Genomic DNA, 11454 nt, shown 5'->3' with positions numbered 1-11454 from the left:
GGCGGGGCTGCCTCCTGGGCCCGCACGCAATGGCTCCGCCCAGCCTGGCCAATCCCGGGCCTGGGCACGTGGCTTTGGATGAGGGAGCGAAGGCTTATTGGCTCATCAGCAGAGGAGGCGGGGCCGAGGCGGCGGTGACGTCACCCGGCGGCGCGCGTGGGCTCTGAAGGTGAAAATGACCAGGTGCTCCAGTCTGGGCCTGGGCCTGGGCCTCGTCTAAAGGGGAGCCCGGGAGCCCGGGAAAGGGGGCGCTCTGGCTCTGTCCCTGTCCTCTCTTCCTCTGTCTCCCCTTCTCCCTCTGCCCTTCTTGACTCTGAGAAACCTGGGCATGGGAGTAATGAGATCAGTTGAAGACACACTAAATTTTTTGTTTGCATTGTATCCTGTAATTTAGGCCACACCTGAGGGCCTGACCTTTAACCTGATTTGGATTGCATTGTCTTCCGGTAGGACAGCCTGGGAGTACGGCAAACACCCAAGACCACCCAAAAGAGACTCCTCCCCAAAAGGCAAAATGGCCAATTAGGGACTTGGGTCACTCCCAGGTCACCACCCCCTCCCATGGACTCTCAGGGGGAATTTAAGGAGATGGAGGAAGGAGCTTACTTTCTTTTGCCTTCCAGCCTACTGCTGAACCCTGAACCCAGGTCAGCTGACCTGGCCAATTCAATCAGCAATCCATGTGATCTTCTCTTTAAACTCTTTAACTTTTCTATTACTTTCTTAATATATTGTAACTTTCTTTAATAAATCTCTATTTTTTTCCCAAAACCTGTATTCCCGAGTCTGAGTTGCAATGCATTGCAAGGAGAACTGAACTCAAGAAACACATCAGTGGCAACACTCTCTCCCTCTCCCTCTCCCCTGACTCCCTCCCCACTAGCACTGAAACATTTTACTAGGGACTAAGACATTTTCTTCCCTGCTTCCCATGAAGAAGTGGGAGAGATCCTTCTCCTTCCCACATCCTAATGAATGGTGACTGTTACATTACATGAGAATATCTAACTGAGCCTGAGACTGAATTCCCTAACTGCCTTTTCCGTTTTGTGTCTCTTCCTGAGAGGTTGGAGGCCAGGAATTCCTGGGTCCAAGGTTTGGTTGTACAACATGAAATGATTTCCCCAGCAGTATTAAATATAATATTTGGAAAGAGAACTAGACTGTGAGTGATACAAATAGTATAGGTAAAAGATTACCTATCAGTCAGTCTCCCTTGATATTTTGTTTTTACTTCTGGACTGTGTTACAAGCCCAGATCTTCTGGAAAACTATTTCCTGGCTTGAACTTTCTTAGTATTTTTAATCCCACTACTATGAAACTACTGATCTACATGACAGATTTTCATTAAAAAAAGATAATTTTAAAAATATTTCATTGTTTTGTTTTTATATCAGTATCATTTACTTTATGAAATCCTTCCTAGTAAGAAAAAAATAAGCATAAAATTCTAACACAAACACCATGACTTATTATTTTCTCTATAATGTCATGTCTCACTGTCTCTTATAAGGAAAAAGAGATATGCTGCATTATCTCTTGTGTTGAGAACTCTCATGACTGTTTCCTACTACCTGCAACCCACCTTCCTTTCTGTGATCTATGGTATAGTGTTTATTATCCTCTTGGGTTTTTTGCTTATTTTGTCTGCATTAGCTAATACAAATCTTCCCCTTACTGACCAACACATGGTCAGTTTTTGTAAAGATACCACATACAGCTGTTGTTCAGGTTTTCAGTTATATCTGACTTCATGACTCTCTCTGTACCATACTGTCCATGAGGTTTTCTTGGCAAAGATACTTCAGTGGTTTGCTATTTCCTTCTCTAGTGGATCTACAAATATGGAATAAGGGATTTGCCCAGGATCATATAACTGGTATCTGAGACTAGGTTTGAACTCAGGTCTTCCTGACTCTAAACCCAGTACTCTACCCCATTTAACTGCCTGCTATATTCAGCCAAAGGGGCAACTAGGTGGCGCAGTGCAGAGAGCACTGGTCTTGGAGTAAGGAGGACAATGTAAGTTTGAATCCAACCTGAGATACCTGACACTAATTAGCTGTGACCTTGAGCAAGTCACTTATCCCTGATTGCCTCAAATCCAGGGCTATCTCCAGTCATTCTGATTCATATCTAGTCACTGGACCCATATGATTCTGGAGGAGAAAGTGAGATGGGTGACTTAGCACAGTTCCCCCAACTCAAATCCAATTCATGAATGAAGGAAAACATCATCATCATATAAAGCCAAGAGAAATATTATTTCTACTCTTTTCTCATTTACTGTCAAAAAGCTATCATCTCTAATCACTCTAACATTCTACTCAAGTACTTAATTTTTTTCTTAGATTTATGTAGATTACTATAATTTTACTCTATTTTCTCTATTCAATTACATTTTTCTTTAAATATGTATATGCTATGCTATAAGGTTAGTATGTATAAATTACTGATATTGATCCCTTATCTTTGGTGCCTTTAAGCATAATGAAATTTCCCTGTATCTCTTTTCATTTTTTCTTTCATTTTTTTATGGTTTTTCTAAGGCAATGGAGTTAAGTGACTTGCTCAAGGTCACACTGCTAGGTAATTATTAAGTGTCTGAGCTTGGATTTGAACTCAGGTCCTTGACTTCAAGGCTAGTGCTCTATCCACTGGAACATATAGCTGCCCCTTTTTTCCCTTTCTTTTTTTTTGGTATTTTTTTTGGATCTCTATTTTTGTCTGTAGTTATGCAGTTCTTCCCATGTTTCTCCAAATTCCTTATTTCTTTCTGTACAATAATATTTAATTGCATATATATCATAATTTCCTTTCAGATCCATTCAGTGAACCCTAGTATTTCAATTTTCTGCTATTTCTAAGGTAAAAAGAGAACTGAAAGTAGTCATCTGTTTGCACAGTTTTCCTTCCTAACAAAACCAGCCTGGCCCTAAGCAAAATCATGAAAGAGCAAGGCTTATCCTGAGTGCCCTCCCTTCTGACTCTTCTTTCCTCATCCCTGGCTCTTCTCTCAGATTTCTGCAGGCAGCAGGGGTTTTAAGACTAAAAACCTAAGGGTCCTTGAGCCTCAGTGTAGCTGTGTAAACTGTGGCACTTTTGGGAACTCCAATGATTTTAATGACTCCAAGCTTCTCTGCAATTTTGTGTGACTGTGAGCTAAAGAGAACCAAAGCAGTGGATCCCCTAGGGAAAGCTCCCTAGAAGAAATGGCCCCTGACTTGGACCTTGAAGGCAGATGAGCCTTCTGAAAGGCAGAGATAGGGAGAAAGTGCATTCCAGGCTCAGAGATAGCTTGTACAAACCCAGGAGGCGGGAACTTTTGTGTTGAGCTTAGAGGACCATTAGTAGTCTGGTCTGGCTGGAGCATGAGGTTCATGAATGGGAACTTTGGAAGCTAGGGTCATATTAGAAAGGGCTATAGAGGCCAGACTGAAGAGTTTCTATTTCATCCTAGAGGGAACAAGAATTGTCTGACAGACTCTGTATACTAGTGAAGAATTTTGAGAGATTTTTTTTATTTTGAGAGATTTTTGATGAACTGTATCATATGATCAGCTATGTGAAAGATGGACTTGAGAGAGAATAGTGAGGAGGCTATTACACTAAACTAACAAGTTGGTGATAAATGTTTACAAATATCTGCAAATATTTATCTGCAAAGAAATCAGGGAGGTATTATTATCCCTGTCTGATAGGTGAGCATACAGGTGTATGTCGAGATTGGGGAGGGTCACAGGGGAGAGAAACTCAATCTTGTCCAAGGTCTCAAAAACAGTGGTGGTAGAGTGAAAAAAGAACAAGACTTGGAGACAATTAGATTTAGGTTCCTCATTCCACCAGTTCTTACGGAAGAGATTGGATATCCACTTGTTAAGAATGTCAAGAGAATTCTTGCTTAATTAGAGAGTGGACTAGTTGAGCTCTTGTTCTGTTCCAACTCTGATCATTAGATTTTGTAGTAGGGATGACTAGGATTTACTATATTACCTAGTAAGATGGAAAAGTGAGAGTTACCTTTAAGGTAGCTTGTTCCCTGCCTGTCCTTATCCCAAGGATAAGGCCCTACTCATACAAGGGGTCCCAAATATAGAAGGTTTAGCAATGACAGGAAGGGTGAATATAAAAGAACCTGTCACGTAATTTTTTTACTTTTATTTTTTTTTCAATTTATGAGAATTTTTTTTCTTTTTCCTCTCTCTCCCAATGGGAGAAAAAAAAAGGGCAAATCTTTCACAAAGTAAAAATGATATAAAGAACAACTTCCCCTTCCTTGGTTCCCAGTTCCCTTGACCAGTCCTTGCCCCATAACTTTCATGGTTGCAACAGTGAAATGAGACCTATTGGTGCTCACTATTCTGTGCTCACCTGCTTTAAAACTAGGGCAGAGGAAAGACCTTGTGCTTTGGTCTCTTGGTTAAAGGCAGCCCTAAAGCACAGAAGGAAACAAACTGACAATGGAATGACTGAGAAAAAATGCACAAGAGAAGGACAAGGATCTATGTGACACTCCTCACCTAAGCAGGGTTTGGAGGTTCTTTCATGAACTGCTCCTACCTGGGAACCCCAACCTTCAAACCAAAGAAAGTCTAATGAAGATGTGATAGGTATCCAGAAAGAAAATGAAACCATCCAAGGTAGAGGATAGACCCAGGTAGGGTGAACAATTAGAATCTCCCTGTGGTTTAATCCCAACTGGGCAACCTCACACTGAAGGACATAGACCTGGGCCAGCCCTGGTAGTCTCAGAAAAGAGAACAGGCAGCAAGGACTGGGGTAGAGACAAAGTGACTGATGGGGAAATTGAAGGGCAAAGTGGGAAGCCCTCCTAGTAAGCAAATACTATGCAACAAAGAAAATGAATCAAAATTCTCTTGGGAAAAGTCAAAATATTACAACAAATTCTGCTAAGTCATCTAAAATTACAAAGAAGCATCATAGTGATTCAGCTGAAAAATAAAAGAAGGAAATGAAAATATCAGTGGTTTTTTGTTTTTTTAGGTTTTTGTAAGGCAAAAGGGGTTAAGTGGCTTGCCCAAGGCCACACAGCTAGGTAATTATTAAGTGTCTGAGACCAAATTTGAACCCAGGTACTCCTGACTCCAGGGCCAGTGCTTTATCCACTATGCCACGCAGCCACCCCAATATCAAACAGTCTTAAGGAAAAAGACAGCAAATTTAACTAGAGATTAAAGAATGTAGAAGAAAAGATGGACATACTTTCCATTACTTTTGTGAAAAGCAAGCAAACAACAATGCAGAAACAGAAGATTAAAGTAATGGAACACCAGCTAAAAAAAATAATATTGCAAGACTATATGAGTACTATACCAAGCAAGAGTACTGTACTTGAAGATGGGAATACAAAAAGATAAGTTAAGAATTACAAGGCTTTCAAAAATACATCACAAAAATGAAAAACTAAAGAACATGCTTCAAGAAGAAATAGAGAAAATGTGCCTTGTTATATAGGAAACAGACAACAGAGATCCAGAAAATGCACAGAATTCTCAAAGAAAGATAACTCAAGGGACACTATAGCAAATGTCAGAATTACATCATCAAAGAATCTGGGAGACTATAATAGAGGAAACAGATTTTCATTTTTGTTTTAAGTATGTTACAATGTAAGCTTATGAATCTTTAATGTTTTAGGTATTTTTTTTTTTGTGGTAGAGAAAATAAATAGCTGTCCTATCCCCAAAATTGACTATTTTGTACATTAAGTAACTTTTCCTAAAGTGATTCCCTTTTGGGGAGATCCTAGATATGAGTCAAATCTATTGGGAGATTTTCTTGTAGTAACTTCATGTGAAGGAATAACAATCCAGAGAATATTAGAAGAAGCTTGAATCCCTTCTTATCAGAATCTGGCTCCTCTAGTACAGAACCTGGTTTCATGAAGCCTCTGCCAGTGATATCTCAAGATTTTCTTGCAAGCCAACTACAAATGACTCATCCTCTTGGTAGTGGTCATTGTCTTCACTGGGCATCAAGAGATGCCAAATAGGTTGGTTTATTCCCTATACTGCCCACATCTAAAATTGATCCAGGAGATGAAATGAGATATCTTTCAAAAATATTAAACTAGAGAATCTATATGTAGCTCTTCTTTTAGTCTAACCCTTATCCCTTCCCCAAAAAATCATATTGGACTATATAGGTCAGCACTAGGGAGAAGATTAAATTGATTCTATATCATTTTCAAAATCCTTTTTACAATTACTTGGTTTTGCCCTGTCACTGCCTAGGTCATGGTTTACTATATTTAGATCAGAATTCAGTTGACCTGTAATAGATTAAGCTTAGAAATCCTGTTCTCTTTCTAATGACTATTCTATTTTGCCTCTAAGAATTTAGCTGTCCTTAGAAGATGCTGGCGAGTACCAGGGCATCTGGTCTTATATCTTTCTATCCACCAACCTTTCCTTCCCTTATGTCTGACTCACTGTCCAAAGAACTCTGAAGCATAAATGTAGAGATTTATTTCTCTCATAAAATGTTCTAATTCTATGAGAAACTTCCCATCTCTAGCCTCATCCTTGCCAATTAAAAAGGTAGTCTTGTCTAATTCCTAGGTGTTTGAGTACATCCCTGGTTCCCTATCAATGACCTTTAGATACTTCTGGAACTCATAAATTCATACAGTATTCCTTCAAGAGGGGCGATCCAAGATCTGGCTGAACCCATTTTCTTTTTTTTCTTTTTTTTTAAGGTTTTTGAAAGGCAATGGGGTTAAGTGGCTTGCCCAAGGCCACACAGCTAGGTAATTATTAAGTGTATGAGACCAGATTTGAACCCAGGTACTCCTGACTCCAGGGCTGGTGCTTTATCCACTACACCACCTAGCTGCCCTGAACCATTTTCTTTAATGTAACTAATTACTACTGGGTTGGGAGCCAATTACACTATTTCTGCTCTGTTCTTCATTTTATTGCTTATCAAGATGAGTTGTGTCTTCATTTCTGGGTCTTTGGTAATCAAGGGAAGATGCTGACCCATTTTATTCTCAGGTTGCTAGCCCTCATCATAAAATACTCTTTTGTTTGGAGAAATGTGCTTCAATTTATGTTTTTTATTAAATTTCACTCAGGATAATGCCAAAATGAAAGTATTACAAATTCCCCCTGAGTGTGACATTTGACATAATTAGCCTACAGCAAAGGCATTTACTGAAAAAACTTAGCTTGACCAGTGATAATAAAATATCTCCATCTTAAACCCACTCACAAATTTGAACAAGATAAGTGGAAGAATGGACAAGAAAAATACATGTAGGTAATATGCAGCCAAAGCAACTTCCTCTTGTGTTACAGGTACGAGGAATGTGGGGGTGCTTGGTTTCCACAAGAATGTGAAGGGAGATTATTATTTTACATTACAAAGACTAGGATCTGCCTAAATTGGTGCCAATGGGCAGGTATGTGAGTGTAAGACAAAAGTATTAGTGCTGAGCTGATCAAAATCAGAGATTAGATCAGGTCTGCACCATCTACTTCTGAATTAACCTAGGATCTGTGTTCTCCTGTGCACCTGTTCAAGGAGGGGAGCAGGACAGTGAAAACATATGAGGGTAATTGTATCAATTAGATTTTGACCCTTGCCAATGATTGGCATGAAGGGGGAGGAAAAAGCCTTTCAAACTGCATGTAAGACCCAGTGTTGTCGTAATTCAGGGTATCCTTTCCTTCTTTAAAGAGATTTATTGATTTCTGATTTCTGATTTTTTTATTTGTATTTATTTAAGACAATGGGATTAAGTAACTTGCCTAAGGTCACACAACTAGGCAATTATTAAGTGTATGAGACCAGATTTGAACTGAGGTCCTCCTGACTCCAGGATTGATGCTGTATCTACTGCACTACCTAGCTTTCCTAAAGAGATGTATTAATAAAAGTCATTTCAATCACTCTGAACTAAGTATTAATAATGATAAGTCATTGATAACACAGGATACTATCTTTTCTCTTTTTGTGATGTTTGTGAACTGCTCAAAAATGGGTATAGTCTCTACTGGTTGAGTTGTTCTGAGATTCCAGGGCTTTCTCTGCATTGGATATGGTGTCTCTTTTGCTGTTTGGCCAGAGGCTCCTTCATTTCCAGCTTAGGGCTCATTTGAGATTCTAGTCTAAGGTGCCAGCAGATGTCAAGGCACAAAACTGCCATCTTCTTAGCTCTAGGTGTCAAACCCTTCTCTCTTTGATTGTTTTACTACTTCTAGACCGGGCCTATATAGTTGGACTAGTTAAAAGACTTAGTACCTTTTCTTTATAAACTCATTTTTTATTATTTGTCCAGATCAGGGAGTGTTTGTGTGTGTGTGTGTGTGTGTGTGTGTGTGTGTGTGTTTGTGTGTGTGTGTAAAAATGTACTATACTAAGACAAGCCCTTTTCCCCAGGTGGTTTCCTGACTAATTTGTATGCAAATAAACCTATGGGGATGACAAAGTTTATTCCACAAAATATAAAGTAAATACACCATCATCTCTTAAGCCTCCTCCTAAATACCCACCCAGTGCTAGGGTTGACTATTGGACTTTAAAAACTACAACTATCTTTACCCTTTGGGAAGAAATGAGAAAGATCCTGAGAATTTCATTTCAGGAGTCATAGATTGTTAAAGCATGGCAAATGAGAAGGAATGGTGAGAAAAATAAGAAAAATAAGTGTTCTCAAGCTCACCAAATTTTTATGAAGATGATTCATGAGGAGAGTTGGTCTTTTTTTTTTTGCAAAGTAATGGGGTTAAGTGACTTGCCCACAGTCACAGAGCAAAGTAATTCTTAAGTATCTGAGGTCACATTTGAACTGAGATCCTCCTGACTACAGGGCTGGTATTCTATTAACTGTGCCACTTAGCAGCTAGGAATACTTAGTCTTAATAATCAGGACCCTCTCTCCTTGATCCCATCTTTTTCTGTTCCCAGATCAGAATCTTTCCTGGAGCTCAGATCTCTTTTCATTTTGTTCACTAGTCAGTAGTCTGGCCAAAACAGAAGTCTATCAATGGGTATTGGAGCCACAAATCTGACCACTCCTATCCTCCTAAAGGAATCCAAGCAGTGGTCATTCATCTTTTGTCCCACCCCTAGAAGCCAATAAGTCTCAATGGAAGTTCAGCAGAAAGGACAGTTCACTGTCAACATGATGAGATGATGATGTTTGTCCTGCATTCCTGAAGAAGACCATGACATCAGGGCGACAAACATGTGAATTGGATTTGAGTGAGGGGATGCTGCGCTAAGTCACCAGCTTCATTTTCTCCTCTGAGCCATCTGGGTCTAGTGGCCAGATAGCATGGAGGATAACTGGAGATGGCCTTGGATGTGAGGTGATCAGGGTTAAGTGACTTGCCCAAGATCACACAGATAGTGTCAGGTGTCTGAGGCTGGATTTGAAACTCCTATCCTCCTGACTATGAATAAGGATAAAAGGAAGGAAAGGGAAAGGAATGGAATGGAAGAAAAGAAAAGAAAAGGGAAGGGAAGGTGTCAATAGTATATTTTGTCATATGTGTATATATGTACTTAAATATTATATATGTATAGTTGAATTATTTTTGTGTCTTTTTAAGAACAGAGTTGGTGGATAAAGGTAAAGGAAGGCCTTCTGATCAGTTCAGTTTAGCAATTGAAAAGAATATGTAGATAAAACTCCCTCAGGTATAAACAAGGCTAGTCTTTTAATCCAATCAAGAGATAGCCCCAACATTTATCTCCAGATTGTATAGGTTTTTAGCATAATGATAAAGCATACCCTTTACTAGAATGTTTGATTTCCAGAGTTGTCTCTCTTCCCATGTAGACTGGGGGGCCAAACTGGAGTAGATGTTAAAGGGTGCACCAGAGTTGTCTTACCTAAGACTATATACTTCCTTCTCATTAGACCTTATATCCCCTAGAAGCTATACCTCTTTACTCAGGCTTTCACTTTTATGGTCCAGAGACAAAACTGCTAGTCATAACTCTGCTGGACATTTAACAAACATGAATGTGTTTGTTATTTATCCTTCTCTATCTATGTCCAGTCTCTCTGCCTAAAGACATTGAAAAAGGATTCTTGTATTTAAGAACTACCTTTTAAATTCTTGTATTTAAGGATTCTTGTAATTAATACCTTTTAAATTGGTAAGGGGAAAATGGAAATAAAATAGTTCATATTTGGACCTGAAATTTGATAATGTCAAGTTCAGTCCAGCCTACATAAACATTTATGTCTACCCCATTCCTCTGTCTTTGAGAGAAAAGGGAGTGAGAAATGTCTATCCTGAATTTTCTTCTCTTTCCTCATAATGCTGTTTCACTTGGTATCTCATTAGTTAGATGATTCCTACAACTATCTAGTTGCTTCTTAGCTTGAGCACTAGTCTGGCAACATTTCAAACTGGTTGTCCTGTAGGCATCTCATATTCAAAGCATCCAAAACAGAGCTCAAATTATCTTTCCCCCTAATAAATCACCATTTTCCCAGTCAAGCAGATTCACAACTAGGGTGTCACTACTGATTTCTCAGTCTCACCAATGACCCACCTGATGACTCACCAAATATTGCCATTGACATCTTCACCACTTCTCACCTTATCTCTTCCCTTTTTTCCAGTCACATAGTCATCAATCTTGTTCTGTCCCTCTCACCTTACTACTATCTCAATAGTAAATTGATCTCATCCTCAAACCATCCTTCATAGAGCTACCATATTGATTTTCCTAAACCATTAAACTCTCCTACTCAAACTCTAGGATCAAATATTATAATGTTCTTTGATATTTAAAGTTCTTCTCAACCTAGTCCAGAAGGGATCAGGGTTATTATACTTACTCTCCTCCCCATACTCCATGATTCAGCCTTACTGGTCTCCTTGAGGTTCTCAACAGTATACTACATCTCTCATCTCTTTGCCATTGTCTTAACTGCATTGAATTTCTGGAGTGCCCTCCATCATGACCTCTTGCCTCTAAGAATTTCTGACTTCCTTCAAGCTTCAGCTCAAATGCCTTTTTCTTCCTAGTCCCCCATCATACACTAGGTCCCTCACATCTAAGGGCACTATATACATAGTTGTTTTTATGTTGTCTTTCCCATTAGACTATAAGGTTGACTATTTTTGTCTTTGTATCCCCAAGTGCTCAGCATTGTATTCTTGCAGAGATAGTGAAAGACCAATTGATTAACAAGCATTTATTATTACTATGTTTCAGACTATGTTATGTGCTGGTGATACAAATAGAAGAGGTAGTACAAAGAATCTAGGACTGCCTCTCAACTCCCAGTCCTGCTGGGAGCTTGGGTCCCCTGAAGGCAGTTGCTGCTCCTTCTCTTAGGATTTTAGAGGGCTCGAGAAGCTACGGAGGATTGTTTTCTAGTCCTAGGGGACCCCCATCATTTTCCTCCATTCTTTAACCTTTATCACTATCCATTATCCTTCCACCTAGGGAAACTTAATGGTGCC

Source organism: Macrotis lagotis, chromosome 5 (assembly GCF_037893015.1).
Source record: "Macrotis lagotis isolate mMagLag1 chromosome 5, bilby.v1.9.chrom.fasta, whole genome shotgun sequence".
Taxonomy (NCBI): Eukaryota; Metazoa; Chordata; class Mammalia; order Peramelemorphia; family Peramelidae; genus Macrotis; species Macrotis lagotis.
This window is presented reverse-complemented; position numbering follows the sequence as displayed.